Genomic DNA, 7,874 nt, shown 5'->3' with positions numbered 1-7,874 from the left:
AAGTGAGGTCGGTGTAAGTATGATGGCCTAAGAGCAGGAGCTAACAAGAGGCAGGACAGGTAGATCCTGCCTCTTTATAATGAGTCGCCCTTTGAAGCTATTGGCCTGGACTAGTAATTAACACACAGTCCATGGGAGCAGGAGTTATGCAGCTCATAATACTGTTACTGTTATTTTAATTGTTTATCCACTCAATGAACATGGACACAATTCTGGACGAGCCAAACAGGCCTTTTCTTACCTTCAATGACTCCATTATAGGTCATTTGACGGATTCATTCGACACATAGCACAGCTACTGTAGAGTGATTGTGAAAATACTGTATATTGTAGTTGCCAATCATGAAGAAAACCATCTCCTAGTCCTACAGCTACCTAAGAACAGATCTCCTTGTGGCTCACAATACTTGTATCGATGTGTACGAAACCCATCAGATCAACTTGTCATACTTTCTTTTAAAACCTGCAGATTGCACTCTGCACCATTACACATGGATGACTCTTATTCCCCCTCTCCTTTCTTGTGTTCTCTGAAGCCACTTTTTTCCCCCCTTCGAGGAAGGTCTTCACACATCAAAGCTGTCCACTACCGTCCGATCTCGAGCAATCAGCAAACACAAGATAATTGGGTGTCCGTGAATCTGGCTCTCTATCTCACAGTGTGACTTTGACAGGAAAGGAACAGGAACAAAAATGCATGCCAAGTGACAGACCTATAGCCTGCAGCAGGAGACAACCTCAGCCTGAGCACTGAAAGACAGAAATAGTGTGTAATGACATGCATATCAATCCAGTCGCTGCAAGGTAAACACTGACTTGTAATTGGCAGGCAAAGTTTTAATTAAGATGATGGGAGAGTAATAATTGCTCCTGACAGGGATGATTGAGTCTGGGAGTTCATGTCCTGATTATTGATGTTTATTATTAATCAGGAGTCGGTTTGGACCAGACGTCTTGTTGTGTCACAGACACTTTGATTTCAAGAAAAAATATGTTTTTCATTTTTGTCTTATTATTACTTAAAGTTCTGTACTTAACAACGAAATGTTTGTCTTGCTTTGCTTAGACTCTATTATTAAAACTTTTTTTTTTCCCTAAATGAATTGGAAGTGTTGAAATATTTATCCATCTTTGTCTATAACATTTAAGATGGTCTTCCATGAGATATTCTGGCCACACTTTCCCTCTAGTTGAAATGCCCTGCAGACAGCAACATCAGAAGAGGCTCTGTGATTATGTCCACTTCATTGTATCGATCTGATTTAATTGAAGTCTAAGGTCTGTTTCTGCATCCGATGTCTGCCGGGACTGCTGATGTTGGCCTTTCAAAAAGTTCCGAGAGCTGTGTTGAATCAATTATTTACTGCGGTTGAAGGCAGCAGTCTATTGCTCTTTACTAATGGATGAAGATCTGTGATGTTCCATGAAACCTGGACTCGCCTGGTGCTGCACCTCGATGAGAGGTTCATACAAATATGTGTTGCCTTTTAATCTGCTAGTCTTTCTGCTATAAAATATAATATAAAACCGATATCACACAAAGGCATCGTGGTCACAGCCGTACTGAACTGAGAGATGAGTCACATGAGTTAAAGGGGCTTTGAAAACCGATGAAAAGAAGGAGTCAGAACCATGTTACGCAGGATCCACAAGAAAAGCTTGCTCAAAAAACATTTCTTTAGTTTTATAAAAACTTATTAAATGCTAACTATTGTAAGGAACCAATAATGTGATCAGAGTATTTGATACATACTGTATATTTTAGCATTAATAATACATTATAATATCAATGCCTTTGTAGTAGCTGAACATTGCTTAAAAATGTTGATGAATGCTGATTTAAAGATCGTATTGGATGGTTATAAATTATTGACATCAGTAAAATTTTGACAATTGTCTAAATCCAGCTTTTGGTAATAGAGACGCTGCACGTAAACTTCAGTTAGACCTTTGGGACGGCAGCTTAAAGAAAGGAATAGATACTAATGGGCCAAACTTGACTATTCTGGTAGTTCATTTGCCAAGAGATTCAGATTTAGATTGCAGTGGGAATTCTTTGAGGCCCGGCAAGTCAAGCCACCTTGTCACTTCAAGTTGCGGACAGTCAACGATGCTTCGGAGTTCGAAGCAGCAGTGATTTAATTCAAAAAGACTGTGGCGGCCCAGGTGACTACATTATCTCTTGCAAACAACATGGTCCAGCTGCAGTGACAGCAGATGAGGCGAAGGAGATTAATGGAGACTAACCTTCTCATCATGATCTGGGCACAGTGTTACTATTTACACTGGTTAAAAGAGGCATAGTTGGAAAATTGAGAGGTTTCCAGGTAAGGAACATGTTCATTAGTTTTCAACTGACATGTATGGAAAGGCCTCATCGCTCATTTGTCAGGTAGACTGGTTTAAACCAGTTAACTAGTTTCACTTAAAATGTTTATTAGGTTAATGTCAAGTTAGTAATCTTCTAAAGTGATAGTTCACCCAGAATTTAATTAATCCTTTCCTTTTTAGAGTAAAAGGCAAAAATTGAGATCCATTTTAATGAAGTTACTGGTGCCCAGTGGAAAAACTTCCTTTAAAAAGACGCTTAAAAACATCCATATACCTCCATACTGCTTTTCTGTGATCTCCATCTTGTATTAAAGCCTTGACAAGGAGATTTGTGGGAAAAAAAAGTCTATAATAAACATTTGTTTGTGGCAGACATTTAAAAAACAATATTAATATATATAAACAATGAAAGTACATCGGGTAAATATCTTGAGCGCCTTCAGGGTAGACAGTACACTGTATGGGCTCTGGAAGGGCTCACGATATTTACCTGGAGTAGTTTTTGAGTACTTCAGGTGTTATTCTTTCAGTGTTCTTTCAACCCACAAGTTAACTAGTGTGTGTGTTGAAATGTGATAAAGAATATGGGATAAATCCTCACTCGGCTTTCCATAGACTTATTAAAGTTTGGGAAAGAAGATATGGTTTTGGTTCAGTAACCAGTTAAACCAAAATACAGAAGACCACAAATCCCATCTTGTGTTGATGCCACACTATGAACGTACCATTAACACGACACCAGCATTAACATAAGAAAGCCAGCACTCCTGCTCATGTTGCTTCACAATTTCGATTACATGGTGGGGGATTGTTAGTGGGTGGGTGGGATGGAGTGCACACAGCGGTGGAAGCTGTTCGGGGTCGTGCGCTAGTGCATTTACAGAAGTCTTTATCCGCCAATGTCATCTGAATGTGTGTGCCTTATCTCTGTGGCAAAGAACCATCCTCCAACCCCTGTCTCTTAAACACACCCTCATTTCCTCAGACTCTGTAATCAGTCTCCCTGTGGTGCGTGATAAGATGCTGCATCTGTATGAGACATTGTCGTTGTGGCTGTAGTATACCAACAGATGAATTGTGTGAAGCTGCAAAAACCTTTGAACGCATTTGCGACTTTACGTACTGGTAAATAATACCAAATGGTTACTTTCCAACAAATGTAATACTTTGTGATAAAATTATATCATGATATACAGGCTTTATTGCTGATGGTTGAAATGCATGTATTTTTCAATGATAAAATAGATACAGTGCACATTACACTAATTCAATAGAAAAGAAAATTCATACTTACATCTTTCAAATAGAGTGTAAATTATTCAGTTTTTTTTTGTGAGAAAAATCAAGGATAATTCCTCAAAGTAACATGATTCAAATAAATAATACCTGTAAAATAAGTATATTAGGGAACTAGTTAATATAGAAAGTATAAATAGTGAATTAGTTCTACATTGTTTAGCTTTTTTCGTCGAACTTGCAGTTCTTACTTCTGGGACAGTCAGATAAGAAAAAACTACAAATAAATAATGTCCAACAATTTGTGGGGAGTTCATATGTTTAGCATTTCTTAAGTACAAAAGGTTGTACTTGTTGTGTATATATATACATCGTCACCCCCCCAGCCTAATTGGTACTAAATGTAAGCATTGTGTAGGACCAATGAAATGTAGACGATAGTTGTTTCTAAAATCCTTAAGTCCCCTAAATCAACACAAGGACTAAGAGCCTTTTTTTTCTTGGAAACAAAAACTAACCCTGCCTTGAAAGGTGAGGAAGATGGATGAATAAGGCCAGACGCTACTTATTGATTTAATTATCCAATCTAGCCGGTTAGAGGGAAGACTGGGACCAGGAATAAAGGGCAACTAATGTGAAAACCAAACCCGACTCACATTTTTCAAATGTTGACGTCTTCCACTCTGAACAGAGTCCATTATGGCATAATAATGGGCTCCATTCTTTCTTTAGCTGTGAAGAAGGCCCTGCTTCTTTCTTCATACATGTCCCTTGGATTGCATGACAAACCTTGAGGCTTGACCAATCACAGCAGAGTGGGTGTGGTTATAGTTAATTAGATTTTAGCTTTTCAGTCGGTGGGTCTTAAGCACATTGTCTGATGTAAATGTCTTTATTAAAAGAAAGTTTTGTAAAAACACCTACTGATGAGTACAATAGAGGTCCAAGATCAAGTTAAGAGACACTTAATTCAACACATTAGTTGACCTTTAAGTAAGTACGTCAGTTCATTGCACACTGGTAGGACCACCTCTCCAAAATCATGCTAAACATTCAGGAACTTCGGAGAGGTTTGTAGGAGCCCTCAGAGTTGATGAAAATTGACCAAATCAGAGTAGGGATTATTAAGTTGTAACCAAGGTAAACCTAACACCAAAGATAAACAAGGAGGGTAAATAACCTAAAAAATGCAATCGTTCCCCATAGTCAGTGTTGGGCCCTTATTGCTTTCAATGAACGATAGTTCATTAGCTAGTTCATATTTTGGGCTAGCGTGAACAGAACTTACTGTATAACTGACTGATTAACTTTTCTTTAATCATGTTCATTCTTGTGTCTGTAAACAGTTTATTGTCATCAATAGGATGCCAGCTTTCTACAGAGCCTTACAGGAAAGCCACGGATAAAACACACGTCTTAATGTACAGAAGAAAAACACCCAATCAGAAAACAGCTGATGTAACTGATGGACTCGACACAGCAACAAGAATTTGTCCCACAATCAAGGTTGATGATGATGGAGTTCCGCAATCCTCTACTCAGGACTGCGGAACTGCAGCTGCTACTGTGAATTTAAAACAATGCAACAAATGGGAAAATGCTTCCCTGATGTAAACTCTGGTTTGTTAATTAATGTGCCCTGCAGCAGACTTCAGTCCAGTTCAGGGTGTCCTCAACCTCTCGCCAGAAGATACTGTTTTGACCGCCATAAGTGTATAAGCGGCAGGAAATGAATGTATGATTCTTATATATGGGCTGTGGAAATAAGTATGAATAATAGTAGCCTCGCAGCAACATATGGAAGGAAATTACTAGGAGCTTGTTCATTTTTTTAAATTGAACATTATTTTTTACATTTACAATATGATAATTTGTGATTGGCCAGTTAGACACAGTAATATTTGGTTTATCTTACAATGCTTGAAATGAAATTCCTCCATCACTGGTACAATCGCTTGTCGGAATAAAATTACTATATTCTATGCTTTTAAAAGTACTATACATAAAAGGCTGAACACACTTGGCTTGACTCTTATTGGATGAGAGCTAAAAATATATGGAATGTGGGGGTTGCTTCCTGTCAATCTCTGCCAGCTCGGTATTTCCTTTACAGTGGCAGTGAACCAAAATAAAATGAAGTTATCAGAGGCACCATGACACCAGGCGGCACCAACGTCTTGGCTCAATAAGCCCTCCAGAAGAAACCCTTGAAGTGGAAACCAATGATGAATAGGTGGCTCACTGCAGTTTTCACACGATTTCCAGCACATGGCTGATCTAAATGTTGGAGAAAAAGGCTTGATCCTTTCCAGAGCAATTATTCGTGTCACTGTCACGATATGTATTGGTAACTGAGCTTGACAAGCGAAAAAGACTGGACATAGTATGTTTGACATTAAATGGCTGTTTATTGATTATATTATCAGGTATGGTGTAAAAAGGCAACATATAAAGAGACAATTACACTCACTGTAGTGAGAATTTACATATTTAGAGTTCCAATTTTATGTTTTACGTTGACTTACTAAAATCAAGCAATAACTTAAGAACCCTCAGTGAAATTACCATTTAAAGTTTTGGGACACAATGATCCAACAGTATTTAGCCTTAGTCATCACTGCAGTTTAAATAACCGCATTGGTGTTCTTTGGCATAATATGGATTCAGAACGACTCATTTATTTAATTTTGTTATTCAGTATTCTAACATCTGCATTCCAAAGTGGGCATAAGTAGTGCCAGGTGTAAAACAATATTTTAAATATGTCATTAAAACTTAAACTTGCCCTAAGCTCTCCAACCCATTTCTTTCAAATTGAATTACGCTTTTGCATGTTCTATTCCTTTTATACAGCCAATACTTTAAGTGTCATGTTTAATCTCTCCTGGCTGTGAACAGCTGCATCTGGATGGTTAAATATTTTATCACTTTTTAGAGTGTCATGATGAGAAAAAGTACCTGCTGTAGCTGAAGAAGCAAAACTTTAAATGTGAATTAAATGTTTCTTTTCTAGAAAAACCAATTCAAATGTTTGGCAATAATAAAATATCAACCTAGTTCCCACTTTATCATTGGAACATAATAAAATACATGTATTTAAAATCAGAACGATCTTCCTCCCTCTTTGTGTTTGATGATCTGCTGACTCCTTCCAGAAACATCTTAAGACATACTTATCTATGCAGGTTTTTTCCTGATTTTCTGGGACTCCTATGTGTGTCCAATGTGTGTTGGCCTTTCAAAGTATATATTTTTAACTTTGTATTGTTTTTGATTGTTTAAGTGCTTTGTGACCCTGGTCTAGAAAGGCACTTTACAAATGACTATTACTTACCTACTAGTGAGATCAAATGAGGAGCAACTACATGTGCCACTACTTAAGTCCTCACCTGAGCTCACCCAATTAATATTTTCAGTCAAACTTGTTAAAATTTCTCCTTCACTAGTAAGGTCCATAAAGTTCTCTTTGGCAACAATGAGATTTTCAAACATTTTAGTCCAACTAGTTTACAGCTTAAGCACAAATAGAGTAAACTAGATAACTAGTCAGTATGTGGACCTTAAATATATATTTTTTAAATACAAGAATTAACTACTTCATGACAGACACACATGGAGGGTGGGACATTCATTTGATTGGTTATTGTAAAAAACTGTGCTGAACTCTTGGAGGCGCTAGACAGTATATACGCTGCACCTTGTCTTAATTTAGAGGTCTGGATTTATGTTTGTTACCACAAAGGGCAGGACACTGACTTTTGATTGTAAACGGAAACCATTAAATGGGTTCGTGGATGGTAAATGGTTCTAACTTACATAGGACTGCAAGCGCTTGAGACCCTGATGGGAGTAGTCTGTGACCAAGTCTGCCAACCCACCACCAGGAGCAATCAGTGTTAAATGCCTTGCTCAGGTACACAACAACACAATCATATCAGGAGCTGGGAGTAAACCTACAATTTCCTAACCACAAGGCAACCACTCTACCATCCGAGCAAGGAGGTGAAATGCTGAGGCTTGGAGGCCAACCAACCAGAGACAAATACTTTCTCTCGGTTCAAGAGACCTCATAAGTCAGTGAAGAAAACACTTGACACAAGGCTGATCTCTTCACATTTCCTTGAAACCAGACAGTAGTGATCAGCAAGTAACAGCCGGTCATCATCAAGGCTGAAATAGTGCATCCTTGAGCTCGCCAGGTATGTTGCTTGTCATGAGAATGGAGAAGCTGTGTCAATAAATCCAGATTCCTCTCTGGACCCTGCTGCTGTACCCTACACTCATGTTTTATGTAAGATCTGTTGTTT

Source organism: Callionymus lyra, chromosome 13 (genome assembly GCF_982586985.1).
Source record: "Callionymus lyra chromosome 13, fCalLyr1.hap1.1, whole genome shotgun sequence".
Taxonomy (NCBI): Eukaryota; Metazoa; Chordata; class Actinopteri; order Syngnathiformes; family Callionymidae; genus Callionymus; species Callionymus lyra.
Note: the sequence above shows the minus strand (reverse complement) of the source record.